Source organism: Sander lucioperca, chromosome 5, assembly GCF_008315115.2.
Source record: "Sander lucioperca isolate FBNREF2018 chromosome 5, SLUC_FBN_1.2, whole genome shotgun sequence".
Classification (NCBI taxonomy): domain Eukaryota; kingdom Metazoa; phylum Chordata; class Actinopteri; order Perciformes; family Percidae; genus Sander; species Sander lucioperca.
This window is the reverse complement of record NC_050177.1, coordinates 2,029,054-2,044,969: the sequence shown is the minus strand read 5'-3', so window position 1 is coordinate 2,044,969 and position 15,916 is coordinate 2,029,054. Positions and strand designations below refer to the sequence as shown.

General features: G+C 42.3%; 13 non-coding genes across 13 annotated transcripts; all 13 read right to left on the bottom strand.

Moving 5' to 3' along the window:
• Positions 1–31: 31 nt before the first annotated feature.
• On the bottom strand, positions 32–222 carry LOC116044981. Its single transcript, XR_004103810.1, has one exon. It is a non-coding gene; the product is annotated as a U2 spliceosomal RNA (small nuclear RNA).
• A 266-nt stretch (positions 223–488) lies between these two features.
• Positions 489–605, bottom strand: LOC118495193. The gene has a single exon (XR_004897520.1). It is a non-coding gene; the product is annotated as a U5 spliceosomal RNA (small nuclear RNA).
• A 424-nt stretch (positions 606–1,029) lies between these two features.
• On the bottom strand, positions 1,030–1,220 carry LOC118495187. Its single transcript, XR_004897514.1, has one exon. It is a non-coding gene; the product is annotated as a U2 spliceosomal RNA (small nuclear RNA).
• A 281-nt stretch (positions 1,221–1,501) lies between these two features.
• LOC118495192 lies at positions 1,502–1,618 on the bottom strand. The gene has a single exon (XR_004897519.1). It is a non-coding gene; the product is annotated as a U5 spliceosomal RNA (small nuclear RNA).
• Positions 1,619–2,042: 424 nt separating this feature from the next.
• LOC118495186 lies at positions 2,043–2,233 on the bottom strand. The gene has a single exon (XR_004897513.1). It is a non-coding gene; the product is annotated as a U2 spliceosomal RNA (small nuclear RNA).
• A 281-nt stretch (positions 2,234–2,514) lies between these two features.
• LOC116044997 lies at positions 2,515–2,631 on the bottom strand. The gene has a single exon (XR_004103824.1). It is a non-coding gene; the product is annotated as a U5 spliceosomal RNA (small nuclear RNA).
• Positions 2,632–3,055: 424 nt separating this feature from the next.
• Positions 3,056–3,246, bottom strand: LOC116044982. Its single transcript, XR_004103811.1, has one exon. It is a non-coding gene; the product is annotated as a U2 spliceosomal RNA (small nuclear RNA).
• Positions 3,247–3,527: 281 nt separating this feature from the next.
• Positions 3,528–3,644, bottom strand: LOC118495191. The gene has a single exon (XR_004897518.1). It is a non-coding gene; the product is annotated as a U5 spliceosomal RNA (small nuclear RNA).
• Positions 3,645–4,337: 693 nt separating this feature from the next.
• LOC118495185 lies at positions 4,338–4,450 on the bottom strand. Its single transcript, XR_004897512.1, has one exon. It is a non-coding gene; the product is annotated as a U5 spliceosomal RNA (small nuclear RNA).
• Positions 4,451–4,867: 417 nt separating this feature from the next.
• Positions 4,868–5,058, bottom strand: LOC118495188. The gene has a single exon (XR_004897515.1). It is a non-coding gene; the product is annotated as a U2 spliceosomal RNA (small nuclear RNA).
• Positions 5,059–5,324: 266 nt separating this feature from the next.
• On the bottom strand, positions 5,325–5,441 carry LOC118495184. Its single transcript, XR_004897511.1, has one exon. It is a non-coding gene; the product is annotated as a U5 spliceosomal RNA (small nuclear RNA).
• A 424-nt stretch (positions 5,442–5,865) lies between these two features.
• On the bottom strand, positions 5,866–6,056 carry LOC118495189. Its single transcript, XR_004897516.1, has one exon. It is a non-coding gene; the product is annotated as a U2 spliceosomal RNA (small nuclear RNA).
• Positions 6,057–6,322: 266 nt separating this feature from the next.
• On the bottom strand, positions 6,323–6,439 carry LOC118495190. The gene has a single exon (XR_004897517.1). It is a non-coding gene; the product is annotated as a U5 spliceosomal RNA (small nuclear RNA).
• Between the last annotated feature and the right edge of the window lie 9,477 nt (positions 6,440–15,916).

Below are 15,916 nucleotides of genomic sequence, written 5' to 3'. Positions count from 1 at the left end.
GCATCGCTATTTGGTTTTCAACAAGACAGGAGAAGGGTGCACCGTTCCCGGCGGCGCTGCAATACCGGGTCGATGCGTGGAGTGAATGGAGCAAGCCCCTTTTTCAACTCCCATTGCTAAAAATCCATTTAATATGTTGTCCCCTGATAGAGGACATATCAGATATTAAACTGATAAGAACAGATACTACACTTGATCTTAGCCAAAAGGCCGAGAAGCGATGAGCACCGCTTGTTTGCTGTCCGACGCAACCTCCCCGGACGGTTCTCACTTGTCATGGTCCAGTACTTTTAATTGGGCATAACAATAGCTGCTACTTAGCACCCCCGCCCAAGCGTTCCATGGTGAAGCACCTAAGGCTGGTTAAAGACCGCTTGTTTGGTTTTCACAATTGGACAAGGTTCTGCCAAACGGCAATGTTCCCTCAGCTGCTAGTTACAACAGAAGTCTAGTTAAGGACAGCTTATTTGCTTTTCACAAGTACGCAAGGCTCTGCCAAACAGCAGAGCCCACCAAAAATAGGTTCAACTCATTGCTGTCCCTCTCCACGGAAGTCTTTAGTAAAAGGCGAAAGACTTGTGCGTTATGAAGAGAAACCAGAGTAAGTACAACACTCTACTCGAGAGCAGCCGTAAACCCTAGTCGTCCCAGTCCAAACCCTCGCGGTAAGCCTCACTTGGTGTGCCGCTTTCAAATCCCAGGCCACGCCGCCAATATTTTCTCTCTGCTGTTTTTCCTGCCAATCAATAGTGCAAATCTCGCTGCACTTTTGTGACACTTCATCTCGCTGTTTATTCGCTGCTGCGTTTTTCACCCCAGTTGTCGTGTCTTAGAGTATTATAACAGCGTTTTGATACCAGGAGCCCAATGAGGTTCTACAGATCATTCAGTCAAACCGAGCGGTTTTTGCCACAACCCCTGGCCATGAAGTCCGCCAGCCACTGCGACGCATGTCTCTTTGGGTCCTGTTCCAAATTGAACGACGGGGAGCTCAGCGTGCATCGCTATTTGGTTTTCAACAAGACAGGAGAAGGGTGCACCGTTCCCGGCGGCGCTGCAATACCGGGTCGATGCGTGGAGTGAATGGAGCAAGCCCCTTTTTCAACTCCCATTGCTAAAAATCCATTTAATATGTTGTCCCCTGATAGAGGACATATCAGATATTAAACTGATAAGAACAGATACTACACTTGATCTTAGCCAAAAGGCCGAGAAGCGATGAGCACCGCTTGTTTGCTGTCCGACGCAACCTCCCCGGACGGTTCTCACTTGTCATGGTCCAGTACTTTTAATTGGGCATAACAATAGCTGCTACTTAGCACCCCCGCCCAAGCGTTCCATGGTGAAGCACCTAAGGCTGGTTAAAGACCGCTTGTTTGGTTTTCACAATTGGACAAGGTTCTGCCAAACGGCAATGTTCCCTCTGTGTCCTGTTTCTTAGCTGCTAGTTACAACAGAAGTCTAGTTAAGGACAGCTTATTTGCTTTTCACAAGTACGCAAGGCTCTGCCAAACAGCAGAGCCCACCAAAAATAGGTTCAACTCATTGCTGTCCCTCTCCACGGAAGTCTTTAGTAAAAGGCGAAAGACTTGTGCGTTATGAAGAGAAACCAGAGTAAGTACAACACTCTACTCGAGAGCAGCCGTAAACCCTAGTCGTCCCAGTCCAAACCCTCGCGGTAAGCCTCACTTGGTGTGCCGCTTTCAAATCCCAGGCCACGCCGCCAATATTTTCTCTCTGCTGTTTTTCCTGCCAATCAATAGTGCAAATCTCGCTGCACTTTTGTGACACTTCATCTCGCTGTTTATTCGCTGCTGCGTTTTTCACCCCAGTTGTCGTGTCTTAGAGTATTATAACAGCGTTTTGATACCAGGAGCCCAATGAGGTTCTACAGATCATTCAGTCAAACCGAGCGGTTTTTGCCACAACCCCTGGCCATGAAGTCCGCCAGCCACTGCGACGCATGTCTCTTTGGGTCCTGTTCCAAATTGAACGACGGGGAGCTCAGCGTGCATCGCTATTTGGTTTTCAACAAGACAGGAGAAGGGTGCACCGTTCCCGGCGGCGCTGCAATACCGGGTCGATGCGTGGAGTGAATGGAGCAAGCCCCTTTTTCAACTCCCATTGCTAAAAATCCATTTAATATGTTGTCCCCTGATAGAGGACATATCAGATATTAAACTGATAAGAACAGATACTACACTTGATCTTAGCCAAAAGGCCGAGAAGCGATGAGCACCGCTTGTTTGCTGTCCGACGCAACCTCCCCGGACGGTTCTCACTTGTCATGGTCCAGTACTTTTAATTGGGCATAACAATAGCTGCTACTTAGCACCCCCGCCCAAGCGTTCCATGGTGAAGCACCTAAGGCTGGTTAAAGACCGCTTGTTTGGTTTTCACAATTGGACAAGGTTCTGCCAAACGGCAATGTTCCCTCTGTGTCCTGTTTCTTAGCTGCTAGTTACAACAGAAGTCTAGTTAAGGACAGCTTATTTGCTTTTCACAAGTACGCAAGGCTCTGCCAAACAGCAGAGCCCACCAAAAATAGGTTCAACTCATTGCTGTCCCTCTCCACGGAAGTCTTTAGTAAAAGGCGAAAGACTTGTGCGTTATGAAGAGAAACCAGAGTAAGTACAACACTCTACTCGAGAGCAGCCGTAAACCCTAGTCGTCCCAGTCCAAACCCTCGCGGTAAGCCTCACTTGGTGTGCCGCTTTCAAATCCCAGGCCACGCCGCCAATATTTTCTCTCTGCTGTTTTTCCTGCCAATCAATAGTGCAAATCTCGCTGCACTTTTGTGACACTTCATCTCGCTGTTTATTCGCTGCTGCGTTTTTCACCCCAGTTGTCGTGTCTTAGAGTATTATAACAGCGTTTTGATACCAGGAGCCCAATGAGGTTCTACAGATCATTCAGTCAAACCGAGCGGTTTTTGCCACAACCCCTGGCCATGAAGTCCGCCAGCCACTGCGACGCATGTCTCTTTGGGTCCTGTTCCAAATTGAACGACGGGGAGCTCAGCGTGCATCGCTATTTGGTTTTCAACAAGACAGGAGAAGGGTGCACCGTTCCCGGCGGCGCTGCAATACCGGGTCGATGCGTGGAGTGAATGGAGCAAGCCCCTTTTTCAACTCCCATTGCTAAAAATCCATTTAATATGTTGTCCCCTGATAGAGGACATATCAGATATTAAACTGATAAGAACAGATACTACACTTGATCTTAGCCAAAAGGCCGAGAAGCGATGAGCACCGCTTGTTTGCTGTCCGACGCAACCTCCCCGGACGGTTCTCACTTGTCATGGTCCAGTACTTTTAATTGGGCATAACAATAGCTGCTACTTAGCACCCCCGCCCAAGCGTTCCATGGTGAAGCACCTAAGGCTGGTTAAAGACCGCTTGTTTGGTTTTCACAATTGGACAAGGTTCTGCCAAACGGCAATGTTCCCTCTGTGTCCTGTTTCTTAGCTGCTAGTTACAACAGAAGTCTAGTTAAGGACAGCTTATTTGCTTTTCACAAGTACGCAAGGCTCTGCCAAACAGCAGAGCCCACCAAAAATAGGTTCAACTCATTGCTGTCCCTCTCCACGGAAGTCTTTAGTAAAAGGCGAAAGACTTGTGCGTTATGAAGAGAAACCAGAGTAAGTACAACACTCTACTCGAGAGCAGCCGTAAACCCTAGTCGTCCCAGTCCAAACCCTCGCGGTAAGCCTCACTTGGTGTGCCGCTTTCAAATCCCAGGCCACGCCGCCAATATTTTCTCTCTGCTGTTTTTCCTGCCAATCAATAGTGCAAATCTCGCTGCACTTTTGTGACACTTCATCTCGCTGTTTATTCGCTGCTGCGTTTTTCACCCCAGTTGTCGTGTCTTAGAGTATTATAACAGCGTTTTGATACCAGGAGCCCAATGAGGTTCTACAGATCATTCAGTCAAACCGAGCGGTTTTTGCCACAACCCCTGGCCATGAAGTCCGCCAGCCACTGCGACGCATGTCTCTTTGGGTCCTGTTCCAAATTGAACGACGGGGAGCTCAGCGTGCATCGCTATTTGGTTTTCAACAAGACAGGAGAAGGGTGAGCACGCTTGTTTGCTGTCCGACGCAACCTCCCCGGACGGTTCTCACTTGTCATGGTCCAGTACTGTTAATTGGGCATAACAGCTGCTACTTAGCACCCCGCCCAAGCGTTCCATGGTGAAGCACCTAAGGCTGGTTAAAGACCGCTTGTTTGGTTTTCACAATTGGACAAGGTTCTGCCAAACGGCAATGTTCCCTCAGCTGCTAGTTACAACAGTAGTCTAGTTAAGGACAGCTTATTTCTTTTCACAAGTACGCAAGGCTCTGCCAAACAGCAGCCCACCAAAAATAGGTTCAACTCATTGGTGTCCCTCTCCACGGTAGTCTTTAGTAAAAGGCGAAAGACTTGTGCGTTATGAAAGAAAACCAGAGTAAGTACAACACTCTACTCGGAGCAGCCGTAAACCCTAGTCGTCCCAGTCCAAACCCTCGCGGTAAGCCTCACTTGGTGTGCCGCTTTCAAATCCAAGGCCACGCCGCCAATATTTCTCTCTGTGTTTCCTGCCAATCAATGGTGCAAATCTCGCTGCACTTTTGTGACACTTCATCTCGTGTTTATTCGCTGCTGCGTTTTTCACCCAGTTGTTGTGTCTTAGAGTATTATAACAGCGTTTTGATACCAGGAGCCCAATGAGGTTCTACAGATCATTCAGTCAAACCGAGCGGTTTTTGCCACAACCCCTGGCCACGAAGTCCGCCAGCCACTGCGACGCATGTCTCTTTTGGTCCTGTTCCAAATTGAACGTCGGGGAGCTCAGCGTGCATCGCTATTTGGTTTTCAACAAGACAGGAGAAGGGTGCACCGTTCCCGGCGGCGCTGCAATACCGGGTCGATGCGTGGAGTGAATGGAGCAAGCCCCTTTTTCAACTCCCACTGCTAAAAATCCATTTAATATGTTGTCCCCTGATAGAGGACATATCAGATATTAAACTGATAAGAACAGATACTACACTTGATCTTAGCCAAAAGGCCGAGAAGCGATGAGCACCGCTTGTTTGCTGTCCGATGCAACCTCCCCGGACGGTTCTCACTTGTCATGGTCCAGTACTTTTAATTGGGCATAACAATAGCTGCTACTTAGCACCCCCGCCCAAGCGTTCCATGGTGAAGCACCTAAGGCTGGTTAAAGACCGCTTGTTTGGTTTTCACAATTGGACAAGGTTCTGCCAAACGGCAATGTTCCCTCAGCTGCTAGTTACAACAGAAGTCTAGTTAAGGACAGCTTATTTGCTTTTCACAAGTACGCAAGGCTCTGCCAAACAGCAGAGCCCACCAAAAATAGGTTCAACTCATTGGTGTCCCTCTCCACGGAAGTCTTTAGTAAAAGGCGAAAGACTTGTGCGTTATGAAAAGAAACCAGAGTAAGTACAACACTCTACTCGAGAGCAGCCGTAAACCCTAGTCGTCCCAGTCCAAACCCTCGCGGTAAGCCTCACTTGGTGTGCCGCTTTCAAATCCAAGGCCACGCCGCCAATATTTTCTCTCTGCTGTTTTTCCTGCCAATCAATGGTGCAAATCTCGCTGCACTTTTGTGACACTTCATCTCGCTGTTTATTCGCTGCTGCGTTTTTCACCCCAGTTGTCGTGTCTTAGAGTATTATAACAGCGTTTTGATACCAGGAGCCCAATGAGGTTCTACAGATCATTCAGTCAAACCGAGCGGTTTTTGCCACAACCCCTGGCCACGAAGTCCGCCAGCCACTGCGACGCATGTCTCTTTTGGTCCTGTTCCAAATTGAACGACGGGGAGCTCAGCGTGCATCGCTATTTGGTTTTCAACAAGACAGGAGAAGGGTGCACCGTTCCCGGTGGCGCTGCCATACCGGGTCGATGCGTGGAGTGAATGGAGCAAGCCCCTTTTTCAACTCCCACTGCTAAAAATCCATTTAATATGTTGTCCCCTGATAGAGGACATATCAGATATTAAACTGATAAGAACAGATACTACACTTGATCTTAGCCAAAAGGCCGAGAAGCGATGAGCACCACTTGTTTGCTGTCCGACGCAACCTCCCCGGACGGTTCTCACTTGTCATGGTCCAGTACTTTTAATTGGGCATAACAATAGCTGCTACTTAGCACCCCCGCCCAAGCGTTCCATGGTGAAGCACCTAAGGCTGGTTAAAGACCGCTTGTTTGGTTTTCACAATTGGACAAGGTTCTGCCAAACGGCAATGTTCCCTCAGCTGCTAGTTACAACAGAAGTCTAGTTAAGGACAGCTTATTTGCTTTTCACAAGTACGCAAGGCTCTGCCAAACAGCAGAGCCCACCAAAAATAGGTTCAACTCATTGGTGTCCCTCTCCACGGAAGTCTTTAGTAAAAGGCGAAAGACTTGTGCGTTATGAAGAGAAACCAGAGTAAGTACAACACTCTACTCGAGAGCAGCCGTAAACCCTAGTCGTCCCAGTCCAAACCCTCGCGGTAAGCCTCACTTGGTGTGCCGCTTTCAAATCCCAGGCCACGCCGCCAATATTTTCTCTCTGCTGTTTTTCCTGCCAATCAATAGTGCAAATCTCGCTGCACTTTTGTGACACTTCATCTCGCTGTTTATTCGCTGCTGCGTTTTTCACCCCAGTTGTCGTGTCTTAGAGTATTATAACAGCGTTTTGATACCAGGAGCCCAATGAGGTTCTACAGATCATTCAGTCAAACCGAGCGGTTTTTGCCACAACCCCTGGCCATGAAGTCCGCCAGCCACTGCGACGCATGTCTCTTTGGGTCCTGTTCCAAATTGAACGACGGGGAGCTCAGCGTGCATCGCTATTTGGTTTTCAACAAGACAGGAGAAGGGTGCACCGTTCCCGGCGGCGCTGCAATACCGGGTAGATGCGTGGAGTGAATGGAGCAAGCCCCAACTCCTGACGCAATTCTTCCGGGACTTTCCAGAAAGGGCGGAGACCGGATATTACCAGGGAGGAGACTGGAAGATGCGTATTAATGCCCCGATACCTGAAATTGCATTTTTTTTAAATGAACCAATGGGCGAGATACAGGAAGATGCGTTTTCAAATGAACCAGTGAGCAAGAATTAAGTATCTTTACACTATTTGAAGCAGTTAAACATATAACTGTGAGCCCAGAGTGTGGGTAAGACAGGGCTGTAAAAAAGGAATGTTCAAAAGTGTAAGAGCTCTTCTTACAACAGGCTAAGGAAGTAGCTCTAATAAGCGTGAATGGGCCTAAGCCCAAAGGTCAATGCAGCTCCACACACACACACACACACACACACACAGGCGTTACATTCTGTAAAAAATGTTGATCGTATGTCTGTGCATGCTTAGCTCTGGTTCGTATGTCTGGCGCACACTGTCCTCTGCCTTCCTGCGTCCTCCGCTGGTCCGTACTCATCTGGCTGTGCCTGCTTCGTTCTGGCCCGGGGATCTGTGTTCACTCCTCTTTTCCCACCACACCTATTTTTCCCATGCCCGAACACTCTACCGGAAATTGCGTTTTCAGTTCAAATGAGCTAACCAGTGACAAGTCAAAAAAAAAAAAAAGATCAACATTCCCTGTACCATAAATATGGTATTTTTCATCAGATCACACAAAATCACAAATGGCATTTGAACAATTCATTGTGACTACTTTTTTTGTTTACGGTCAAAATGACCACCATAGGAAATTAATGGGAAAGAGTATAATATTCATCCATACACACACTCCTACAACTTTCCTGTGCTTGTGTACCATTATACACATGAAACACATGCACACATACACACACACACACACACACACACACAAACAGACACAGTTCATGTTGTCAGTACACGTTTTCATGTTGCCGCTTGTGCATGTGAACCACTAATGTTCGCTGACACATGCATATGAATTTTAACTTGTGAATACAAAACTTATTTTGTATCATTTTAATGTAACTAGCAAAACAGATTTGTATTGATTGACATTGCCAATTCACAAACATTGACATTGACTTAAAAGATTGGTTGTGTTTAATGTGGTGAAAATGTCAATTTAAAAAAAAGATAACGTAGCAGCAAGTAGTTAAGCTAATTATATTAAATATACAAACGTGCTTGTGACATTTTTGTATTAATACAGCTGTTAAAATTATATTTTATTCTCTTTGATGTACACAATGCTTGTAATAGCTGTAAAAAATGTAAGATAAGATTCAACTTTGCACCCTGAAACCAATTTCTTTCTTTGTAAAACGGCAACGTTAAAAGTAAGTAGTACTACCTTGAAGTTATATGACTTCACCAGATGTATTTGTTTTAGCGACACTGCGTCGTAATTTCCCAATTCAGAATTAACACGTCACCAAAAGGTAAGTCTCACAGACAAGATATGGTATGTTCAACATGAATTTGAATTCATGAATACAAAACTGATTTTGTATCATTTTAATGTAACTAGCATAACCACATTCACTTAAAAGATTGTGTTTAATGTGGTGAAAGATGCCAATTTAAAAAAGATAACATAGCAGCATGTAGTTTAGCTAATTATATTAAATATACAAACATTTTTAAACCGTATGTGATCAGTGTTAAAAAAGAAAAGAAAAAAAATGTAAGATGAGATGCAACTTTGCACCCCGTCCCAAATTAGTTTCTTTGTAAAACACACACAACATTAAAAGTAAGTAGTACTACCTTGCATTTTACTCTGGTCTCATGTTATCTGCATTTCAACCTGAGCTCAATTATTTATAATAATAATTAATTATACAACGCAATATGCAACTGACAACTATGTCTTAATATTTGATGGCCTGTTCAGAGAATGACCGACAAATTATATATCACGTAAGAGCAGAAACTAAGCATTTAAGACCACAATTTTTTATCCTGTAACAGTATCACTGAAAAGACCCTAAAGGGTGTTGGAACGGCAACTATGATTACATCAAAACTCTGACTCAAACAAGGTTCTTGTTATTTACTAGAAAACAGAGGATTTAAGAAAACTATAAGAGATAGTTAAAAAAGAAAAAGATATAGGAAGCTTGTCCCTCCAAGCGAACTATTTTATTTATGAATTTGTATATCCAAATGTGCTATTGTTCGACTTTGTATTTCTATTATTGTTATACAATGTTCTGTCTTTTTTCTATCTACAACATCTATCAATATTAGAAGATCTCTCTTGGAGTAGACTAGTTTCTCCCTTTGACAGAGCAAGGGCCTCTAGCTTGCAGTTGTCAGCTAAGTCAAATGTCACCCTCTGCTCTGCAGCGCTTACACACACACACACACACACACACACACACACACACACACACACACACACACACCAGTGGTATGTCAACAGCTGTACATTTATGTCCACATACTTTCTCGCTTAGTAGTTATCTTTAGATTGGATATGTCATTAGATTAAATGCCCGTAGGAAAATAATTTCCAAACACAACCAGAACCACTCAAGCTAAAAAGCATTGAGTGTTAAATGCCACATGTCCCACTGTAGCCTTTCATCTCACCATATACACAGTTTGGTTTTATTTGTTAGCCCAGTGTTAACCTTATTAAGCTGTAAATGTAGCAATTCTTCTCTCACTTTCATAAGGAAAATTGTAGGGTATATCTATCCAATTACAAATGCAAAGCAACGCTTATTAAACAAGAACAAGAAAATATATGAATGGATTTAAACACCAGTGCAGCCAAACACTATGAACAATCTTCATCTAGACAACACACACTGGCACTCAGAACATACTGAAAGTAAAAACACTAGCATCAAACACCAATACAGAAACTAGAAACTTTTAATTTTTACAGTTTGAATAATTTGAATGATTTCACACAAATCAATATTTTCTTTAAAGAAAAAATATTTCACCTTAATTCATTTTATTTTATAACATACTAGTTTTTAGGTAAACAAGAAGGAACGAAAATCATCTGTTTGCATCAATAGATAGATTTTTTTGTCTGTAGTAATGTATGTACATACTGGAAAAACGAGAATTGATTATTTTGGAGGTGGTGTTTCCAGTTCCGGTGACATGGCAACAGCTTGATTGAGCTCGCTTATACCTCCCCCCAAAAGTAATATGGTACTTTGTTTATCCTAGATCTAAAGAGGAGAATATGCCTGGCAGCAAAAACTGAGTTATGAACCTTCGCTCCGGAACGCATAAGGAGACTAATAAGTATTAGCCAAAGAAGAAAACAGCAAACAAACAAATTGCTGGCAACGCAAGCAGCATGGCTGACTTAAGTGAAATGCACAAATTGTTTGCTGAGTTAAAAAATTCCTTAAGCAATGAGTTAAAAGAACTTAAAGATGAACTGAAAGATTTTCGTCAAATCACCTGAACACCTTTTCAGTTTAGTGTTTTCAGGACAATATAATCTAAAACACGTGGTTTTTCTTACCGACAAACAACAACGAGGATGACATAGCCCTGATTCAGTGGACGTACCATGAACGTTGCTTCGTGCCTCCCGGTCAAACCAATAATGTTTTCATTGCGGCGTTTACTACCGCTTATGGGCGTCTAAAATTGTACAGTTATTTAGAAAAGCTGCAACAGAACGTTCTCTATACAGATACAGACAGTCTAATATATGTGACAAAAGAGGGCGAGGCACCTCTGGAGCTGGGTAATTTTCTTGGTGACCTTACAGATGAGTTGCAGGGGGACACTATACAAGAATATGTAGCAGCCGGCCCCAAGAGCTATGCGTACCAAACCAAAAATCAGAAAAAAGTTGTGATGAAAGTGAAAGGTATTACTCAAACTCAAATCAACTTTGATAGCATGTCAGAGCTGGTGGAGGGTTACCTCAAGGGGTCCAAAGAAATGGCCCTTGAGACTCCGCAACATGTTATTAAACGCGATAAAAAAGGGTTTCTGTTGAAAACTCAACATTCCAGAAAAAGTTTAGGGTAGTGTACGACAAAAGGAGGCTATTTCCTGACGGTACAACTCTACCTTTTGGCTACTAAGGACGCATGATGGAAGAGATTGATTTTGATCTGAGGTTAAAGGTGCCATTTTCATGTTTGATAGTTGGCCCAAGTGGATGTAGCGAGACGTATTTTCTGAAATCTGTACTGGAAAAATGTGAGCGTGTGATGGATATTGTACCTCAGAACATTGTTTGGATTTATACACATTACCAACCCATGTATGATGAAATGAAGAAAATGAAGAAGAAAATGAAGAAAAAAATGAAGTTCATCGAAGGCCTGCCTGATTCTTTTGAAGATACAAGTATGTTTCCTCCTGAGCAATCACATCTAGTCATACTAGACAATGTCATATTTCAGGCATCTGACCACCCTGAGGTGGTGAAAATCTTCACACAATACAGACACCATCGAAACATGAGTGTCGTTTTGCTGACGCAGAATGTGTTTCACAAAGGTAGATACAGCCGTACGATAAGTTTAAACAGCAATTATCTGGTGCTATTTAAAAACTCCAGAGATCAACTTCAGATTAGAGTACTCGCTCATCAGATTTTTCCCTCACAAAAACAGTTTTTCCTGAAAAGTTTTGAAGATGCTACAAAAGAGCAACGTGGCTATATAATCCTGGACCTTACGCCTTCATGCCCACAATGTTACAGGACTACTGCCCCACCAGCAGATGACGATTTACATAGCAAAAACAAAGTAGGACATCATTATGTCAGAGTGTATAAAACGGAATGCTCTGTTACTAAAAGCCCTGTACCATGCTACACCTTCAAAACGTAAAGACATTTTGAAACACTGCTCGCCCGATTTTCTCCAAGCCCTGTGTGAGGTAGCTTTAAACCTGTTAAAAGGGAATCTGCCTGTATCGCCTTCTCAATACAAACAACTGAAACGTCAAAAGAAGATTATCAGGCTGCTGGCCGTTTAAAAAAACAGTTTAAAGCATAAACATCAGGCTCTGAAAAAAACAGACAAAATTACTGGCGGGAAAAAAGAAAAAAAGCATTCCTAATATCCCCGCGATGGTCAACTTTGGATTAACGTTACTGTACACTGTCATTTTCAATAAAATGTTTTATTAATCACAAGTTTATGGTTACAGAGTATTTCTTATTGTTTCTTACCAGTGGTAACAATCTCTAAACACTAAACACTCTAAAGATTCTGAGCGGTTACGACCAACACACCTTTGATATTTATTGACAAAATTAGATACCATCTGGTCATTTTTATAGACATCATCATGATACGCACGTTGGACTTTTAGTCATTGAAATATGTTCTCAGGGCAGCATTGCATCTTATTGGTTCTCTCAGCAGTCCAATCAGCGACAGCAGGAGGCGGGCAACCGGTGGGCGCAGCGACAGCAGGAGGCAGCCAGCAGAAGGGACGTGATTTTATTTTACAGGCGCAGCCAGCAGAAGGGACGTGATTTTATTTTACAGGTGCTTGTCGCAGGTAATCATATGTTTTAAATTAAACTGTTTTGCATTAGACAGCGTTTATTTTACTTTACTAGCTAACTCAAAATGTTGGCTAGCTCATCTGCAATGACAGGATTATAGCTAACATCGTCTCTTTTACTTGTTTGGTTGAAATTGCCTAAAACTATGTTAGAGCTTGCATTACCCTTTATTTAACTCACTAGCTAACTCAAAATGTTAGCTAGCTCATCTGTAATGACAGGATTATAGCTAACATTAGCTAATTTTAGCTTTGTCTGAGATGATGTTGACATCTGTTTCCTTTATTGGCTATGGTTGAAATGTTCTATGTTGGATCATAGCTATTGCTCTCAGTGCATCTTGTAATGTTAGGTCTGCAATTAGCTGCTCTAACGACATTTTTACTGTTATCAGGACACTTTCTTGTCATAGCCACATGCAACAACATTCGTTGGCTGCTCTTACTGTAGTAGACTAGTTAGGTATGCTTATTACAATGCCTTTAACCTAAAGTATGTTACTGTATCATACTGTATCATGTTTTTAATTTGTATCTATATCTTTTCTTTTCTTTTCTTTATGATCTTCAAGGAACCAACGAGTGAACCAACAAGTGAAAATGGATGGTGAGTGATGCAATAGGCCTACTTTTTAATCCTGCAATTAGGCCTAGCCTAATGCTCCTATGAAGTTTGATTATCTGAAGGAAGGAAACTTAGTATGAATTTTTATTTTCACTTTGTCATCCATGCAGTTTTACAACACATTCATTGGCTGCTCTTAGGGCAACTTCCCTGCATATATTCTAATACTGCTCTCAGGGCACCTTGTAGTATCTAAATGGAAAAACATGGATATCAGGGCACTTTATATGCTACTCTCTGTGTGGAAGTGAAAACACATTCTTGTCATAGCCACATGCAACAACATTCATTGGCTGCTGTTACTGTAGTAGACTATTTAGGCATGATTATTATGATGGCTAATCTTAGCTATGCTTTTAGCCTAAAGTATGTTACTGTATCATGTTTTTAATTTGTATCTAAATCTTTTCTTTATGATTTTCAAGGCCACCAATGAGTGAAAATGGATGGTGAGTGATGCAATAGGCCTACTTTTTATCCTGCAATTTAGGCCTAGCCTAATGCTCCTATATGAATTTTGATTATCTGAAGGAAGGAAACTTAGTATGAATTTGTATTTTCACTTTGTCATCCATGCAGTTTTACAACACTTAAAATGTAAAGGAGTTAGGGGAGGACAGGCCGTGAGTTGGGCCCTATACTCTGTACTGGGAGAGCTTCCAGTCCCTTATTGAGGACAAAGATGTGTCCGATGAGGTAGGCCTTTTTCTTCTTGTTACTATCAGGGTGGGCCTATACCTTGTTTGCTGTAATACAACTTTGACGACTTATCACCTAATGTCTCTTTTAACGCACTTAAAAAGGTTAATTACTGATCATCGATACTTTTCTGTGCAATCGCTCCTCAGACAATGGATGCCCTCTTCTATCTTCTGAGCATGGTAATCCAAGCCAGTTAAATATGCCTTCAGCTCATTTTTGAGACCTTGTAAATGGAACAATTATATATCTCTTATCATAATCTATTATTTGTCCTTCATATAGAGACGGCCTGGAATAGTGGCAATAAATTGCCACAGCCTGCAGCTCATACTTGCAGGCAGCTCCAGGGCAAGGAGTCGTTACTTTCTTAAAGTAAGAAATAACTGATAGACTTTTGTAATCAAATATAATTTGGTGACACAAAATAGAGGTTGCTACAAGATGTTTTTTCCGTTGCTCGGTCTAAAGGCCTATTTCCACTTTTATGCTTTAGAAACAGAGTAGCAGCGCCGCGGTTGCCACGGCAAAAAAGAAAAGCATTCTATTCAGTTTGGGCTATTACAATGATTACAGTTTGTACGCAAACTACAAGTGGTCCATAACCATTCTGCCTCAAATGCGTTTCTATTGGGTTATTTTTATTTTTGCTGTGTCTAATCTGTGCGGCTGCCATTCCATCTCTGGTGGAAATTACACTGAAAATAATAAATTCTCCTCTCAGATTATCATAAGTGATGGGGATGGAGAGGTCATCGAGCCCTACCTGGAGGGGAGTCACTGGACCTTTTTTGTACGTATGTCCCTGTATTTTTGATGATTAGTGTAACCTCAACATTAAGTGTTACAAAGAGTATTGGCCACTATATTAAATAGAAACATACCAGTTCCCAACTTTGCATGTTAATTAATTTCCTTTGCATGTAAATTCATTCAATTTTGCTCTATTTCATTTAAAAAAACAAACATTTGTCTTAGAGTTGGCTATTGCTGATATCCATTTACCATTTAGATGTAAATTTGTCTTACAGGTATGTAAGTATATATATATATATATATATATATATATATATATATATATATATATATATTTATTTTTTGTATTTTTTAAAGCACTGCAATATGAAACAAAAGACAATCACGTACATCAACTCCCTTGGGGAAAGTGGGGCACGGTCTGCAGAGATTGTGAAGAATTGGAGGTACAAGGCCACTGTATTACTTCAGATATTAATTGTTGCATCCTCATTTTCTTCACTTACACATTATTTTTCTAATCTTTCAGTGCGTTTGCCACAAGCAAAGACTGCCCGGGTCCCTGGCTGTTGCAAAAAGTGAGCCACTCATTGCAAAATGACTCAGTGTCATGCGGGGTTTTCACTATAGTGGTAAGAAGTTTCTATTTTGTACAAATGTTGCAAAGTGTCTTGATCTTTAGAGGACATTCTTTTCAAAAGATTCCTGTTGGTTAGTCTAAATTTTGGTCCACAGAAAATCAACTGTGATCTATCAATACTACTGTCTCCTATAGTTGAGCGTACAGTTGCGGAGTAGTGGTAGTTCCATCCTTTTGGTTGGCAAAGATAACAGTCTTGTGATAGCATCGCCTAGTATGGAAAGCTTGAACATGTACAAAAAATGCCCATGTTGGCGCTATTACCAGAATTATTATCTAACGTGTATGCATTGCGATATGACCCGTAGCCCTGCTGTTAAAGGTCACTGTATACTGTCCATGGAAAAAAGAACAAGACAATTTTGTACATCACAGAGTTTAACACAGGCAGCTTAAGCTCTTCTTTAGGGACGTAGAGCCTTCAGTTTCTTTTTTTTTACCAGTATGTCCCATCATAATAGCTTGAACAGCTGTCTGTCCATAACTCACTCTGTGCTGTACTACCCCCACTCTTTGGCTGGTCAAAAAGCACCAGACTTGGCCTTTAAGTGATTTAATGATATTTGACCATTCTCTTAGTTTGCAGAGAAGTTTTTAAGAGGTGAAGGTGAAGGGCACCTCATTTGTCCACCCATCAGAGAGGAGAGGGAGCGACTTGGCTCATACTTATTCAAGTCCCTTGGTAAGATGAATATAATCCGCACTGTATGGGTGCCTTACTTCATTGTGTTCTGCCGGTACAGGTGGTATAACAA